This window comes from Nothobranchius furzeri, chromosome 8 (genome assembly GCF_043380555.1).
Source record: "Nothobranchius furzeri strain GRZ-AD chromosome 8, NfurGRZ-RIMD1, whole genome shotgun sequence".
Taxonomy (NCBI): Eukaryota; Metazoa; Chordata; class Actinopteri; order Cyprinodontiformes; family Nothobranchiidae; genus Nothobranchius; species Nothobranchius furzeri.
Window position 1 is genome coordinate 73,109,092 of NC_091748.1, and position 18,829 is coordinate 73,127,920.

The 18,829-nt window shown below is 45.1% G+C and overlaps 1 protein-coding gene across 1 annotated transcript in view; it reads left to right on the plus strand.

The window, feature by feature from the left end:
• The first annotated feature begins 2,281 nt into the window (after window positions 1-2,281).
• Window positions 2,282-18,829, plus strand: part of bcar3 (BCAR3 adaptor protein, NSP family member) — an 89,351-nt gene continuing 72,803 nt past the window's right edge. Inside the window, exon 1 of the mRNA XM_054752044.2 lies at window positions 2,282-2,488. The gene's annotated coding sequence lies outside the window, so the exon portion shown is untranslated. The remainder of the gene's footprint in view (window positions 2,489-18,829) is intronic.

Sequence of the window (18,829 nt, forward strand, 5' to 3'; positions counted from 1 at the left end):
AGTCTGGGGGCCACAGCAGCAAATGATCCGTCACCTTTGGTCTTTAGCCTGGTGCTGCACAACCAGTAGACTTTGATCATTGGACCTCAGGGACCTGCTGGGGGTGTAGGGACTAAGAAGATCACCAATGTAAGATGGTGCTTGTCCATGTAAGACCCTATAGACCAGAACCAGGATCTTGAAATGAACCCTGAAGTTGACTGGCAGCCAGTGAAGCTGGAGGAGAAGAGGGGTGATGTGATTGGGTGATAGGGGTGATTGTAATGTTACTACTTTACCACCAGAGGGCGATAGATAACAAGCAGACCAAATACAAAAAATGAAGTAAATGTTCACACAATATTTTAGAAATATGACTTCAAATTGCACTTAATAAAAGCCAGATTAAAATAAAGCCAAGCATGGTTTATTATTTAGAGCCAAAGTAAAAAAAATATTGCATGAAATTTTAACATAAACATTAAAAATTAATTATTAATTTTAGTAAAGATATTTTGTGTAAGACAACAAAAAGTGATATTTTTTAATTGAAAATTCAACAAAACATCATGATAATATGAGCAAAAACAACATGTGCGTTTAGATTTTAAAGGTCAGTCGGATTAAATCACAACAAATATGGAAAAATGCTTCGTTGTACAGACAAAACTAAACTGAGATCTTAGACAATAAAGCACAGAGCTGAAAAATAAATTTCAACAAAAACTAAATCAAGTCTGTTTGGCTGAACGCATTTCTCTATTAAAATAGACTCCTGAAGAAACATATTCATGTAGAAAAATACGTGTTTAGCCTATCAGATAGCACGCGCTGTGCCAGATTTATGTCTTCAAAGTCAAACATCGTTAATGACTTTTTACTGAGTGAAAAAAAAATCAACCAAACATTAAAAGAATCTCATTTTGAAAAGTTGTTGTAATACCACCAAATAGCCACACGGTGAAGACCTATTTCTTTGATTATTCAGTGCTATTTTTGGTTTCTGTTTTTACCATCGACATGGTTTTTACCCAACACGCTGTAACTGTGCACAATTACTTTTTTATAGCGTTCATTAATTCAATTCAAGTTTATTTATATAGCGCCAAATCATGACAAGAGTCATTTCAAGGCACTTCACATAATAAACATTCCAATACATTATTATTAAGCCAATCAGAAAAAAGTTTCCTATATAAGGAACCCAGCAAATTGCATCAAGTCACTGACTAGTGTCAGAGACTTTACAGCAACTAAGCAAGCATGCAGCGACGGTGGAGAGAAAAAATCCCTTTTAACAGGAAGAAACCTCCAGAGGATCCTGGCTCAGTATAAGCAGCCATCCACCACGACTCACTGGGGATCGAGAAGACAGAGCACACACACACACACACACACACACACACACACACACACACACACACACACACACACACACACACACACTGTTTTTGTGAACTTTAGAGTTCACTTGATTTCCCCAAAAACCTCAACGGGGTTGTAAAATAGCAACGACACTAAATATATTTTTGTTACAATATTTGATTGTGTTTTGCGTGAATCCGTCAGATAACGCAACCTATTGACTGGTTTATTTGTTGTAAGAATAACATATTTCCACCAGAGGGCGATGAGTGTACAAATGGCGCAAATGACCAAACAGAGCGTGTTTTTGCACCACAAATGATGTGCAGTTTCTGTTTCAGAAGTAAATAAATAAACAGCAAAGTACAATGAAAAAACACACGCTTCTTCCTTCTTTGTGTATTTTTGCTCAGATTTTTTTTACTTCCTGTAAATGTGACTTTGTTCTTGATTTTACATGGAAAATAAAATATAGAAAATAATAATAATAAATATAATATACAAATATGAATTTATAAAGAAAACAACGTAAGAAAATTACCTGTAGTGTGACCAAATGTGTCGTTGTTTCCCAACAAAGGCATCTTTTATTTTACGCACCCAAAAACATTTCTGTATTTATTTATAAGACACTGCACATTTTAGGCTCTGGTTTGTTATTTGCTTCCGGTTTCACTCACTAAATAACTAAAACCTTTAATAATCTTGATTTAATTTTCATAAGTACAAATTTCCCAAGCAGATCATAAAAATAAATTTGGTGCATTCCAGCTGGATGTTTACTAATCAGCGCCACGCACCTTGATTAGCACTGACTCCTTCTCTGCTGCCACCCATCACCAGGAAACGTTAAAGTCACCTTCTAACATCCTCATTTTTTATTGGTCGGTGCAATCACGCGCACTTGATGCGGAAAAGTTTTATCACCGTGCGTGAAGGCAGAAACCCCTACCAGTGCAGTCAGAGGGTTCGGCTTGTGTTTTTGCAGACTCCTTCTGCTGAAGTGTCGACAGTTTCTCATCCACCGACTGAACTTTACAGCTCATAACGGAGCTGAGCGGAGCTCTCACCGAAGGGCTCCTAGGCTATCATCTAGTGCAGCTGCAGCAGGTTAAATGCAGCTCCGGAGTCTGTCTGCAACAAGGTGAGGCAGGTTTTCTTCTGGCATAACCATTAGAAATGCACAACAATCTAGAGAATGCATTCACCAGGTAGGATGCATTTTAAGCAGAGCTGCATGGAGTTAATTTTGACTTGACATGAAAAAACGGTGAAAAAAAAAAGAAAATAACATTTGACTTGACCTTTGAAATAGATTTTGCACAGTTTATTTAACTTTTAAAACATTATTTTAAACAACGTTGTTGCACTTTGGCATCTTATCATATAACACCGTCTTTTTATTGAGATTGCATAACCTGTAGGGAAAATTATCCAAGTGAATGAATTTAAGGGATCCACTTCACCCTGTTTGTCCTTCTCCAGAGTTTATTCAGTAAATTCAACATTTTCCTCAGAGCAAACGCAATATTGCTTTTCTTCTCTTCCTTTATTTGATAGCTGTTGCAAAGTATCACAGCTGTGTGTGTGTGTGTGTGTGTGTTTTGGTAAATGGTAAATGGCCTGTATTTGATATAGCGCCTTCTAGAGTCATGGAACCCCTCAAGGAGCTTTACAACACAATCAGTCATTCACCCATTCACACACACATTCACACACTGGTGGGGATGAGCTACGATGTAGCTACAGCTGCCCTGGGGCGCACTGACAGAGGCGAGGCTGCCGAGCACTAGCGCCACCGGTCCCTCCGACCACCACCAGCAGGCAAGGGGGGGTTAAGTGTCTTGCCCAAGGACACAACGACAGCGACAGACTGAGCGGGGCTCGAACCTGCAACCTTCCGATTACGGGGCGAGCCCTTTACTCCTGTGCCACCGTCGTACAAACATAATTTTTATGACTAATTGCTGAGACGAACCAATCTAATAACAGCAAAATTTATTTCCTGATTGTCAAGCAAGGCCGATCAGCAATAGAGAAGGAACAAGAGGCAAATGTATTGTTTGTATTGCTATTTACACACATAAGATATTCCAAATCCAAAGTGCTGATGGGTTAGGGTTAGTTGTGTGATGTTAGCCCGTCTGCTTGGAGAAGACGGTGAAAGTCATTTAGCATTTAACAGAAATCAGATGTTTGCTGCTGTGTGGCTTCTCAGCTGCAGGCCCAGCCATGTTTGATATGCACCTGTGTGTTAGAGACTGAGAAACAGAGATCTGAGTTTTTGGTTTTATCAACTGCCTCCGGCCATGTCTGTGTGCTTGTATAGCAAAGATGTTTTAACCCTTTATGGAAAAATATAGCAATACGAGGTAAATGTGATGGCAAAATGGACATGAAGCGTTTGCACAAACACGATGGGGTGACAGGAGAGAGGAAGTAGACGTCAGAAAAAGAGAGGAGAGACGATGATGACGATGATGATGATGGGAGTTGAGAAGACCTAAAATGCTGGAAACGGGTTGGTCCTCTCAGTAGCAAACATAAACCGAGTGTCTTGTTTGATTTCAGCTGCTGGGAAAGTTTTCAGAACCCACCGATAAACGGGTTCCACAGACAGCTTCAGACATGTTCTCAGCTCTCTAATCACAGGGAGAAAATAATACTTCACCCAAGCCACGTGATGCATTATACCGCTGAGATTCCTAAAATCCTTCCAAACCTTTTCTTCCTTTCTCCATCAGCACACAACTGGAACTGGATTACTCCCCATTTAACACCTTTGAGTCTGTTCAGAAAACAAACGAACAAATGAATGAACAAGCTCATTTCAATCACACACACTTGTATAGAAGTGTTATATTATTCTGAGTTCCTTATTGCACACAATCACAGTTTGAGTTTCTTACATTCACATTTATTGTAGCTTTCACAACTGGAATTAGGATTTTCTGAAGCCAAAGCTTACAGCTCTTCATCCTTTGTTACGCAGTTTTCTTTCAGAAAGACAGAACGAATGACAGGGCAGTGATCTGGCTAAGTAAAAATAAACTCACACAATACAATAGAAAAGCTCTTCAAAGTTTTTACATTGTATTTACTTAATCATTTAATTATCCACTAACCTGTAAGCCAGAGGCGGATCTAGAAATTTGTACATCGAGGTGGTGGTGGTGGGGTGGGGGGTGGGGTGGGGGGGGGCAAAGAAGCCAGAGATCTTGGCAGGGTGGCAACATGGGTGACCCCCTCCCTCACTGAAGTCTATGTGAAAATCCCCTCTATGTAAACCGAAATAACTAAATATCCAATAAGCGTTTTAAAATATGCAGTCGTTATTTGTTCTTAAAGGAAAACTTTATAAATGAGGGAAAAAATATTCCACAAAATCAACACAGAAATAAATACATTTAGAGGATAGCTTAAGTTTAAAGTGATGATGTGTGTTTTCCATGGCGATAGGGGGCGGGAAATACATAAATCATTGCAAGCACCATATTTTTGTGTTAAATTAAGACCTTGCCTACGGATAACCATTAGGGTAAAAAATCCCTGGGAGCACAACCTCCAGCACAATGACAAGCACATCAGCTCCCTTTCATCACTGGCAACAAACAAAGAGGTACATGTGTAAATAATTTATGCACGGTGAAAGTTTTGTAACCGTTTGTTACAAATCAGGAAATGCATTTTGTCCTGGCTGTGGCTGGTTCACTAGCTCCTTTATTCCTCCCGTCTAATTACATGATGGGTTGCAGGTGAGCAGGGTTACTCTGCAGCCGAGGTAATTAGCTGGATGGAGTTTCCTTAAGTATCTCCCTAGCCTTCCAACAACCTGTGAAGAAGAAATGTGAACCCACAACCCCAGTACCTGACACCACCCCCCTCTCAACGGACGCCACCAGGCGGCCCAGAGCCACGAGCAGGCAGAGAGGCCTCAAAATCTGAGATGGCGCGGGTGCAAAATGAAGGACCGAGGCACCCAAGAGCCGGCCTCAGGGCCGTAGCCCTCCCAATCGACAAGGTATTGCAGGCCCCTACCGCGACGAAGGGAGTCCACGATCCGGCGAACCAACCAGGCGGGATGGCCATACACAAGCATGGTGGACGGAGGTGACAGAGATGTCCTTCTCATCAGCTGGAAAGAGAGGGGGTTGATAACCTAGGGACACCTCTAAGGGAGAGAGACCAGTGGCAGAGGAGACATGGGAATTGTGAGCATACTCCACCCAGGGCAGGAACAGGCTCCAGTCAGAGGAGTTGGATGAGGTCACACAACGGAGCGAGGCATCAAGTTCCTGATTCATACGTTCAGACTGACCGTTGGTTTGAGGGTGATATCCTGAAGAGAGACTGATCTGGGAACCAAGAGCTGAACAAAACTGCTTCCATTCCTGAGAGATAAACTGAGGGCCTCGATCCGAAAGAACGTCTTGAGGGATTCCATGTAGACGAAAGACGTGCTTGACTAGAAGTTGTGCAGTCTGGAAGGCGGTAGGAAGTTTTCTGAGGGGAATGAGATGGCAGGCTTTAGAAAATCTATCAATGACAGTCAGAATGGTAGTCATACCTTTCGAAAGTGGTAGACCGGTGACGAAATCCAAGGCAATATGTGACCATGGTCTTTTGGGAATGGATAGGGGTTGTAAGAGGCCAGAAGGAGGTTTGTTACCAGTCTTATTACAGTCACAGGTAGAGCAGACGAGAACATAGTCCCTTACATCTTTGTGAAGGGACGGCCACCAGAACCTTCGAGTGATCAGAGCTATGGTGCGGCTTGTGCCTGGGTGACAGGAGAACTTTGCTGTGTGAATCCAGTGAATGAGCTTGGAACGAACAGTAGAAGGAACATATGTCCGGTTGGTTGGTCCGGTGCCTGGGTCTGGTTCATCCTTAAGAGCCTGGGAAACGATATTCTCGATGTCCCAGGTTATGGCACCCACAGAACAACTGAGAGGGAGGATGTGGGCAGGAGGTTTGGAGCCTTCTTCTGCAGAGAATTGGCGGGAGAGTGCATCAGGTTTGGTATTTTTGGAGCCTGGACGGAATGAAATGGTTAGGTTAAACCGGGAGAAAAACGGGGACCATCGTGACTGGCGGGAATTGAGACGTTTGGCTGATTGCAGATATGACAGGTTTTTATTATCTGACCATACCAATACTGGTGTGTGGAGCCCTCCAACCAGCGATGCCATTCCTCCAAGACAATTTTAATGGCAAGGAGTTCTCGGTCTCCAACGTCATAGTTCCTTTCAGCTGGGCTCAACCTGCGAGAATAGAAGGCGCAGGGATGCAACTTTCCATCATGCACTGACCTTTGAGATAACACGGCACCTGCTCCGGTATCAGATGCTTCGACTTCCAGGATGAATTGCTTTTGAGGATCAGGTTGAACCAAGATGGGGGTAGAGGGAAACAGGTTTTTGAGAGCTGTGAAGGCGTGGTTGGCCTCAAGGGTCCATTCAAACTTGCTCTTGGTGGAGGTAAGGGCAGTTAATGGAGATGCAGTTTGGCTGTAATTCTTTATGAAGCGGCGGTAAAAGTTAGCAAACCCTAGAAAGCGTTGTAGCTGTTTTCGGTTTTCCGGGGTGGGCCAGTCTAGGACAGCTTTAATCTCGTCAGGGTCTGTACGCACCTGTCCAACCTCAAAGATGCATCATAGGAAACTCGCTTTTTTCAGCCTTAACATAGAGGCGGTTTTCGAGGAGACGTTGGAGAACCATGTGGACGTGTTTGTGGTGTTCAGCTAGGGTATCGGAGAAGATCAGGATATTGTCTAGATAGACAAAAACAAACCGGTTAATGAAATCACAGAGAACATCATTTATCATGGCTTGTAATACGGCGGGGGCGTTAGTGAGTCCGAAGGGCATAACTAGGTATTCATAATGACCAAGAGATGTCTGAAAGGCAGTTTTCCATTCGTCACCCTGACGGATGCGGACGAGATGATAAGCATTCCGAAGATCCACTTTGGTAAATATAGTAGCATTCTGCATAAGATCAAAGGTGGAGGAGATGAGAGGAAGAGGATATTTGTTTCTCACCGAGATCTGGTTCAGTCCATGATAATCAATGCAGGGCCTCAGGGAACTGTCTTTTTTGGATACAAAGAAAAATCCAGCACCGAGGGGAGAAGAGGAAGGACGAATCAGACCCGCAGACAGGGATTCTTTGATATAGGTCTCCATGGCTTCTCTTTCCGGTTGGGAGATGTTATATAGTCGGCTGGAGGGCAGGGGAGCTCCAGGCAGAAGGTCTATGGCACAGTCGTATAGTCTGTGAGGGGGTAAACAGGAGGCTTTTTGCTTATTAAATACCTGGGTCAGATCGTGAAAGATATCCGGGACATGAGGTAGGTCAGAGGTCTCAAGTTCTGTCTGGCTGATGGGAGCAGAGTTTGGGAGCAAGGCTGATTGGAGACAGAAGGAGTGGCAGAATGAGGACCAAGAATCGACACGGAGATTGTGCCAATTTAGCGAGGGGTTGTGTTTCTGCAGCCAGTTGAATCCTAGAACAATAGGAGACTGTTTAATATGGAAAAGCAAGAAGGACAGGGTTTCTACATGATTACCAGATACAATGAGTTTAACAGGTTCTGTTTTGTGTGTGATGAGGGGGAGAGGGTTGCCGTCCAAGGCAGAAACACGGATAGGAGAAGATAATGGAACATTTCTGAACTCACATTGACAGGCAAAGTTGGTATCGATGAGGTTCTGTTCACAACCGGAGTCTATGACTGCAGACAGAGTGAAGGAGTCGTCGGAGCTGAGTAGGGTGGCAGGGAGGAGGAGTCGGGGTTGATTCTGTAGGTAGTGATGGTCCGCCAGTGTCCCCGTGTCTACCGTCGGACCCTCTCTTTTGGGCGAATGGAACATGAAGAGATGATATGGCCGGAGGAGCCACAGTAGAGACATTGGTTGGCTTGGATTCGCCGCTGTCACTCCTCCTGTGTCAAGTGAATACAACCCAGCTGCATGGGTTCAGTTTCAACAGGATGAGAGCGAGGAGGAGAAGATGTGTTGAGGCTGGATCCAGAGGTTGTAGAGTAGGTGCTTGGCCGGAGTGTGGTCTTCTGGATTTTGTCTCTTACTTTATCCCTCAGGTGGTTGTCAAGCCTGAGAGCGAGTGTGATTAAGTCATTCAGGTTGTCAGGTTCATCTGGCAATTTTAGCTCGTCTCTCACCGGCACATTCAGTGCATGAAAAAACTCACTCATTAGTGACTCTTCGTTCCAGGTAGAAGAAGCGGCCAGGGTGCGGAATTCTATTGAGAATTCGGCCACTGATTTATTGCCCTGTTTTGCCCTCCATAATGCACTGGAGTATGTGGAGCGGTCAGCTTCCAGGTCAAAGGTTTGATTTAACTCCTCCACAAATGTATTAAAGGTGCAATTAAATCCACGGGCATTACGGAATCGGGCCTCAGCCCATCTTAAGACTTTTCCTTTCAACAATCCAATGATAAAAGAGATTTTTGAGTCATCATCCAGAAAGGAAAATGGTGAAGACTTAAACACAAGTGTGCATTGAAATAAGAAGCTCGCACCGCCACCCACTTCCCCTGCATATCGTTCGGGAACTGGGGCTGGAAAGTGATGAGAAGCTACTGTAGAGGTGGGTGTTGGATGGTCTGGAAAGGAAGCAGCGCCACCTTGTGGCTGAGGAGGGCTGAACTTGCTGGCTACATCGGACAAGAGAATTGTGATCTGATCCAGACGTTGGTTCGTGACAACTTGTTGGTCCCTAAGGTTTTGAAGAAATGAATCATGCATTTGTAAAAGATTATTTTGATCAGCTACCGATCTCCTAAGAGTCTCTGCGGGGTTGGTTTGGCCAGATTGTTCTTTCATGTTTTTTTTTTCTCTATTAAGATATTTGACCCACATACAATTTGACTCTCAGGAGACCAGGAGATGTAGTAAAAATAGTTTATTAGAAGTGAGCAGAGGCTGACAGGGATGGGCTGGTTCCGGAGGTAGAGATTGGATCACTGGAAGAAATGACACATGAAATGATGATCGGGATGGGGAGATACTTATATATATAGTGGGGAGAGTTCTTACTGAGATTTGGTTGTAGCAGAGCGTGGGAGAGGTGGGATTGTACCGGGGCTGTGGGTCGATGTGGAGGTTCCGGAGCAGTGAGGTGTGTTGTTGGAGGGTGGACAGGAGACGCACGGGAGGAGAACAGGGCCAGGGAAGATTCAGCCGTGGTTCAGGAGATCCGAAGGGAACTGCAGAGGCTGGTATGAGAGACTGAGATCTTCCACACAAAGGCATAATCCAGAGCGGGTTCTTAGGAATCCTGTGATGTCAAACAGAGGTTTCAGGGAACAAACTAGATTAGGTTTCAATAAACAGGAACAGATTCAGGTGGCTGGATGTTACCACTAAGGCAAACAATCTGGCGCTGAGTGGCTGGTTCACTGGCTCCTTTATTCCTCCCGTCTAATTACATGATGGGTTGCAGGTGAGCAGGGTGACTCTGCAGCCGAGGTAATTAGCTGGATGGAGTCTCCTTAAGTGTCTCCCTAGCCCTCCAACAACCTGTGAAGAAGAAATGTGAACCCACAACCCCAGTACCTGACACCGTAGAGGAAAACATGGTGTCTAATATGGCATCACCCAGAGACTTGGACCCACTTCCATATATTTTAGACCAGATTTTTTTGGTTATATGTTACAAAGCCACCTATATTTTTCAACAACTGGGCAGCATTTAATTCGTTTTCAACATTCTGATGGATATTTCCATAGATTGATGATCTTTATCTTTATCCCGAATAAATTTCTGTACACAAGAAAAACAAGTTTTGGGGAATCTTATTAAATGTAGTGCTGTTAATAACTTGTGACCAAATAGCACGATATCAGCATGCACAATATGCATATCTTAGAGAACAGATAAATATCGTAATGAATGATCAGCTCAAATGTTTGCTACACATAACGCATTCTGTCAATCAAACAGAAGTGTCATGTTTTTTTTAACAAATCAATTAGAGTGCTTCACCCATTTGGCCAGTTGGGTGGGTTCTCATAGGTTGGATGCCCGTTCTTTCGGTCATTAGCCAAAGCTCATGACCATAGGTGAGGATTGGGATGTAGATCGCCCGGTAAATCGAGAGCCTGGCCTTCTGGCTTAGCTCCCTCTTCACCACGACAGATCGGCTCAGCGTCCGCATCACTGCAGACGCTGAACCGATCCGCCTGTCGATCTCCCGATCCCTCCTACCCTCACTCATGAACAAGACCCCGAGATACTTAAACTCCTCCACTTGAGGTAGGACCTCTCTCCCGACCCGGAGTTGTAAAGCCACGCTTTTTCGGTCGAGAACCATGGTCTCAGATTTGGAGGTGCTGATCCTTATCCCAGCCGCTTCACACTCGGCCGCAAACCTACCCAGCAAGAGCTGAAGGTCAGAGCTGGATGAAGCTAGGAGGACCACATCATCCGCAAAAAGCAGAGACGAGATTCTCCTGCCACAAAACTCGACACACTCCACACCACGGCTGCTCCCAGAAATTGTGTCCATAAAGGTAATGAACAGAACCGGTGACAAAGGGCAGCCCTGGTGGAGTCCAACCCTCACCGGGAACAGGCCCGACTTACTACCGACTATGAGGACCAAACTCGTGCTCCTCTGGTAAAGGGACTGAATGGCCCTTAACAGAAAGCCATCCACCCCATACTCCTGGAGCATCCCCCACAGGGTGCCCCTGGGGACACGGTCATAAGCATTCTCCAAATCCACAAAACACAAGTGGATTGGTTGGGAAAACTCCCATGCCCTCTCCATCACCCTTGCAAGGGTATAGAGCTGGTCCACAGTTCCACGGCCAGGACGAAAACCACATTGCTCCTCCTCAATCTGAGATTCAACTATCGTTCGGACCCTCCTCTCCAGTACATTGGAGTAGACCTTTCCAGGGAGGCTGAGGAGTGTGATCCCCCCTATAGTTGGAACACACCTTCAGGTCACCCTTCTTAAAGATGGGGACCACCACCCCAGTCTGCCACACCACAGGAACTGCCCCCGATGACCATGCAATGTTGCAGAGATGTGTCAACCACAACAGCCCTACAACATCCATAGCCTTGAGATACCCAGGACGAATCTCATCCGCCCCCGGGGCTCCACCGCTGTGTAGTTGTTTGACTACCTCAGCAACTTCTGCCCCCGAGATTGGACAGTCCATCCCCAGGTCTCCCGGCTCTGGTTCCTCCTCAAAATGTGCGTAGGTGGGATTGAGGAGCTTCTCAAAGTATTCCTTCCACCGTCCGACTATAGCCCCAGTTGACATCATCAGCTCCCCATCCCCACTGTAAACAGTGTGAGCGAGTTTTTGCCTTCCTCTCCTGAGGCGCCGGACAGTTTGCCAGAACCTCTTTGGAGCTGATCAATAGTCTTTCTCCATGGCCTCACCAAACTCCTCCCATGCCCAAGATTTTGCCTCGGCAACTGCCACTGCTGCACCCCGCTTGGCTATCCAGTACCTGTCTGCTGCCTCCGGAGACCCACAGACCAGCCACACCCTGTAGGCCTCCTTCTTCAGCCTGATGGCTCCCCGAACCTCTGGTGTCCACCATCGGGTACGGGGGTAGCCACCACGACTGGCAACGGCCACCTTGCGACCACAGCTAGCAACAGCCGCCTCAACAATCGCAGAGTGGAACAAGGCCCACTCAGAGTCAATGTCCCCCACTGCTCTTGGGACGCGGTCAAAGCTCTGCCGGAGGTGGGAGTTGAAGACCGTCTTGACAGGTTCTTCTGCCAGGCGTTACCAGCAGACCTTCACTATGCATTTGGGTCTGCCAGGTCTACACGGCATCTTCCCCTGCCATCTGATCCAGCTCACCACCAGGTGGTGATCAGTTGACAGCTCCGCTCGTCTCTTCACTCGGGTGTCCAAACCATATGGCCGCAGGTCAGATGATATGACTACAAAGTCTATCATCGACCTGCGATCTTGGCTGCCCTGGTACCAAGTGTACCGATGGGTATCCTTATGTTCGAACATGGTGTTCGTTATGGCCAAACTGCGGCTTGCACAGAAGTCCAATAACGAAACACCACTCGAGTTCAGATCAGGCGGGCCGTTCCTCCCAATCACACCCCTCCAGGTCATGCTGTTATTGCCCACGTGAGCATTGAAGTCCCCCAGCAGGACAGTGTAGTCCCCTGATGGAGCACTATCTAGCACTCATCCCAGGGACTCCAAAAAGGGTGGGTTCTCTGAACTGATATTTGGCCCATAAGCACAAACAACAGTCAGGACCCGTTCCCCGACCTGAAGGCGCAGGGAAGCTACCCTCTCATCCCCCGGGGTAAACCCCAACACACAGGCAGAGAGTCTTGGGGCTAACAAAAATCCAACCACAGCCCTCCGCCTCTCACCCAGAGCAACTCCAGCAAAGTAGAGTGTCCAACCCCTCACAAGGACTTGGGTTCCAGAGCCAATGCTATGTGTCAAGGTGACTCCGACTATATCTAGCCGGTACCGCTCAACCTCTGCCACAAGCTCCTGCTCCTTCCCCGCCAGCGAGGTGACGTTCCATGTCCCAAAAAACAGTTTCATTGTCCGGGGATCAGGCCGCCAAGGCTCCCGCCTCGGTCTGCCACTTGATCCACACTGCACCGGACCCTTCATGTTCCTCCTGTGGGTGGTGGGTCCACAGTTGGATGAGCCCATGTATCCGGTTCGGGCTGGGCCCGGCCGGGCCCCATATGCAAAAGCCCAGCCACAGGCGCTCACTCACAGGCCCCAACCTCAGGCCTGGCTCCAGGGTGGGACCCCGGTAACCCTCCGGGCCGGGTACTCCGACTCTTTGATTGCATATTCATGAAAGATCCTCTGAACCGTTCTTTGTCTCACCCTTCACCTAAGACCAATATGTCATGTGAGACCCTTCCAGGGGCCAACATATCTTCTAGGATCATTAGGGCACTCAAACTCCTCCACCACGATAAGGTGACAGTTCAAGGAGGAGGTTCATTCCTCATTCCCATAAGGTTTCCTGTAATAGCTAAATCTGCTGATGTGTGTGTACTTTGCTGGCATTGGAGTGGACAGTAAGTAAGTAAATTTTATTTATATATAGCACTTATCACAGACATAGAATCCCAAACATTTCTTCCGGCTCTTGGAGAGTGCAGACACTTTTTTCCTCCTCCTCCTATCTTATCCCCAAGGCTCTTTGTCTGTCTTTGGGTGTACGGCACTTCTACATTTTTTCTGGAAACTGGAAATTATTAAAAATGGACCTGGTCAGCTGGTCTCTCAAAGCGATTGACAAAATTTTCTCAACGATGAGAACGGGAGAAGGGGCTCCTGGGTGCCCCTCTGGGACAGATCCAGTTGGACACATCATGGACTCCTGGAAACAGTGGAACCTGATTTGCCTCTCTCAACTGTCTGTAGAGGATTCTGAAGACATATGGATATTCGTGTCATTTGTGTCAGGTTTCCTGCCGTTTGGTCGGAGTGGTTACCTGGCTTACTGGAAAATTAACGAGCTGTCGAGGAATTTTGGCTCTTTCCCTGAGCTCAGGGATGGATTACACCGCGCTGTGAATGCACAAACTCATATAATTGTCGAGATGAATCGTAAGCTTGGAACTTTGGCTGAGATTCATGCATTGGCACAAAAGATGGATGCGAGCAAGGAGCAAGTGGACAAATCAGCACGGATTGGGATAGATTAATTTACGCCATTATTGGATTTTGTGAGGTTGAGGACCAGCGGAACTTTAAGACAGAGAGGAAATTATCTCTGTCTGGCCCCAAAACAATTTCTTACTTGAATCTGGTGCCCTTGAGCCTGTGAGGCTAAAACAATGTCATAAAATCATAAATAGATTAACATCATAAAATCAAAATGCTCTCAAAACAGAATTTGATTAACATCAGAAAGATAAAGTCATAAAATTATAATTTTTCATAAACAGATGAAAGATAAAAGATTTGAGTGAAAAATAAGAAAATAAAAGGTTTAGTTAAAAAGTAGCTTTATCTGCCACCTAAAATGTCAGCTCAGCTGCCGGATGTCTGAGTCATTTTCCCTGCATGGCATCATCAGCTGAAATGATCTAACATCACAAGCTGAGCTACAAGAACTGGAACGTTCTTGGGGGTGATGCCAATGTTATTTTTACTTCCTAATTTAATTGGTTGGATTGCGTGTGTCCATCTAATGTGATTGGCAAGATGGATGCCCTTGGATTGTAGAGGGCAGCCAATGCAGACATTAGAGTAAGTAAACGGCCGTGGGGGCTGATCTGGGCTGGGTTTGTGGACTGCCGTAGCTGCTTTGGTCTTTGGTGATTATCTGTCAAATAGCCAGGTCTGTTTAGATCACTACGTAAGTGAGTCTATTTATAATCTGGGATAAAATGGATGCTGTGACCGTGCTCTAGAGAAATGTGGTCATGGGAAACAGCTGAGGTCAAACCAACAGGAAGAACAGAGGGAAGAGAATCTCTCTAGGGACAAAGCATGGGCTCCGTTTTCTTACGAGGGAACTTGTGAATCCGTTTTTCACTCACTTCTCACTTAGTTTCTACCAAATCTTCATGGTTTTAGCACCTTGTTTACTTTTGCAAACACAAGAACACAAATGTTGTAGGAAGGAGATGGACAGAAATAAAACACCACGAAATTTTATTTTTATTTTTTAGTTCCTGAAACCATCATTCAGTTTATTTTCCTTAACCCAAGTAATCGCTTTCTTCCACTGCCTGTTCAGACTTAATCCACATTTTCATTTATCTACCAGCATTTCTTTAAACCAGCCCCGCGGAGCCTTTTAAACGTTTTATTAGACAAACACAGATCGTCAGGGAGCAGTTTCAACACTCTAAAACCACACACAGCTGTGCAGTAGTCTGCAGCTCCGCTGTAACCTCCCTCATCTGGCTGAAAGGTGCTCTGAAACGTCTTTGAGGCAGCACCTTACAGGCTGTACTGGTGTCACTGGCATCTATAAACTGCACTGAATTCTCATTTAATCCAAGTCATGAAACTTGGTCGGAGGTCTTTGATGGTAAAGTTTTGATTAAACCTAGATCCTTTTTCTCTTTAAGTGTATTTTTACTGAAGTCAAATAATAATTTACACACACATGTATGTTCATGTTTTTATTAACGTGCTGTGGAAAAGAAAAGTGTTACGTTTCTGGGATAAATGGATTAAAAAATGCTATTTGGCCCTAGTTTATTATGGTTTACATTTTGGATAACGTAATCAGCTGATGGTTGGGATATTGCAACATCAGCACGAGCGTTATTTTCCAGATTATTGTCAAATACCCTGTGATGTCAACAACTTATGTATGTGTGAGGTGTGCAATAAAATAGCACTGATAAAATCCCAGGAGTGTGTGCGATGGTCACAGCCAAGCGTTTTCCCAGCATGGTGGTGTTTATGTACATGTTCACAAGGCTGTCGAGGTGTAGTCACGGGAAGAACGGTGTCTGATACAGGAAAATCAAGGTCTTTTGTCTGATATTTGCAGATGACGTGCTTCTGTTGGTTTCTTCAGACTGTGACCTTCAGCATGCACTAAGAGCAGGTTGAGAGTCAACTCCTCCAAGGCTGAGACCGTGGTTCACTACTGGGTTTGCAAATTGTTCCTTCTTGACGGAGGTGGGTTCCAGCTTCAAGGGGAGGATTTCAAGTGTCTTGTTGAGGAGTGATGGAAGGATGGCACATGAGATAGACCGATGCATCAGGGCTTTGTCTGCACTTGTGAGGCTGTTGCTTTGGTCTGCTGTGGTGCAGAAGTAGCTGAATTTAAAGGCAAAGCCCTTGCTTTACTGGTCCACTCATTTTCTCTCCTCTTGTCACAAGATTCAGATCATGACCAAAAGGGTGAGATGTCTGATACAAGCAGCTGAATCTGGCGTCCTCCGTAGAATGGCCAGCCCCAGCTTAAGGCCCGTTCACATGGCAAGATTTTATAGTGGGGAGATTTTAAAAGGACTAGAGACTCCATATGTGGTGATAACAAAGTCATGGATACAACAGTTTGGGTCATGCAGGCTGGGTTGTCCGGCCACACAGCAAAAACTACACACAAACCAGTTTCACTAACGAACATTACCTGGTCTGATGGGAAATCTTGCAACACCTCTAAAGATCAAATGAAAACAAACATGACAGAGGAGGAGGATTTGGCCTCCCCTTGCTCCTTGAGAATAAAAAGATAAATACCAGGGCTTCTACTTCCTATTCTCTCATCCAACCACCATCCTCCCAGTTGTGGTCTGTCTTTGCTCCTGTAGATTTCCAGGGCATTTGCCTCATTTGGAAAAACCTGAAACCAACCTCATGCGTTCTAGACAATATATCTACTACCTTGTTAAACTGATATTGGGAAAAGCTTGTGGCAGATCAACTCATTACTTTTCTGGAACTACAAAACAGTTTGGACAAATTTCAATCTGGTTTTCATTAAAAGCATTCAACAGAAACAGCTTTGCTTAAAGTTTCCAGTGACATCATGATGGCTGCAGACAATGGGGAGTTCACAGTGTTGCATTCTTAGATCTTTCTACAGCTTTTGACTGTTGATCACAGCACCTTCATTAACAGACTTGGTGACTCGTTGGGGATCTCTGGAACTGCTCTAGACTGGTTTAGATTGTACCTTTCTAACAGAAGTTACAGTGTCTGTATAAACCAAATCATGTCAGATTCTACTGATCTGTTCTGTGGGGTACCCCAAGGCTCTGTTTTGGGTCCACTGTTGTTTCTACTGTACATTAGAGATGGGAAAAATGATCGATTCTAAGATGCATCGCGATTCAGCCGTGCATGATTCCGCATCGATGCAGCAACGTGACATAATGAGATTCTCTCCCTATGTCTATGTCGGGGGTCGGCAACCGCGGCTCTGGAGCCGCATGCGGCTTCCATCCATCTGATGCGGCTCTCTGTGCTTGTAAAATAATGAATGCATATTTAATAAAATGCTTTGTATTTTACTGCATTAATTTTACATCTGTATGCCAATTCTAAATGTAAAGATTGTCTGCGTAAACCTGAACAGTTCCAACCTGGTCTTACTGTGAGACCGGGTTGACGCGTCACGCTTGTGCGTAATCATAAGCGCTTTCTGAGCTGACGAGGATGAGAGATTCTGGGATTCTCCTCAGCTCCTGGATGTGTTGCCACATTGGAGACAGGAACAAGCGCTATTCAGCCAAAGTTTCATAATCAGGGAACATTTTCTAAGTGACAAGTCTCGCTTCTGTCGGAGGAATCTTCCTGCATGCGCTCTGGTTCTGCAACGTGCTCCAAGCCCCTCTCCACATCTTCAGCTCACTGTGCGCCGTACGTACGTGCTGACAGCGAGCTGTGCTGAGCTCAGTGTCCAGCTCAGATGGGAATCATTTCTTGAGTGATTTAGTTACATCTGCGCGAAACGTATAAAGTGTCAGTTCGTCTGCTTGCGTCGGGGTAATTCTTTCTATTCTTTCTCCGTCAAAATAGTCAAAAACGGGAACTGTCCGGTCAACACAACACAAGCCCTGCTTTTAACTATTCTGTTTTCTTGTGAAAATTGTTGCAAAGAGATATAATTTAACTTGATTAACACCAGAGCCAGGCACACTGTGCCGTTATCTCCGTCACTGTAAATGAGGGAAAACAAATTGATCGGATCCTTTTCTGACCTTCCCCACCTACAAAGTTTAATTACAACAATCAAACGTGACAGAGCCTGGATTTGTATTCTGAACAGCCTGAACATGTTTTAAAAAGAAACGTATGACAAAAGTGGCACCTGCTCAGTAAAACCACCAACAGGGTGAAAAATATCAAAATATTGTAGGCAGAGACGGGCTACAACTTCTGGATCCATTTTATATAAATCGTTTTATTGATTATCGTCTCATGAAAGATAACTTTGACGTACACGAGCGACCGGTACCGGCTGCTGTCACCTGTTGTGAGCAGCTCTCTGCTGTCTGAGGGTAGGCCCCGCCCACAACGCCGCGGCTGCTGTGGCTCCCAGTGTTTTCAATGGCTCTTTGATGGGAACAGGTTGCCGACCCCTGGTCTATGTCTATGCAGGACAAAGTTTTGAGGTTTTACAATTACTTCTGGGGGCAGAGTTGCAATGACGTGCGCACTGCGTTGTCCTAGCGCCAATTTAAAACAGAAAAGGCGGACAGGGATACAGGGCCAACATTACCAGTAATCAAAGATGTACCCGTTACATTTAAATCGGATGTCTGGGCTAATTTCGGTTTTGGGATCCTGGATGTGAAAGAATCACTTAACACAGTATTTGTTTACTATTTTTAAGTTCAGTAATATTCTATCTTAAAGCTATACCGAAAACAGTATGTCTTATATTATTTAAGTAATTATAGGCAGCACACTTTAAACATTATTGCTCACTATAGTGAATAGATTATTGTTCTGTTTTTCAGGGATTTCGAAATCAAAAAGAAATTGAAAATTATTCTACTGCTTTTATTA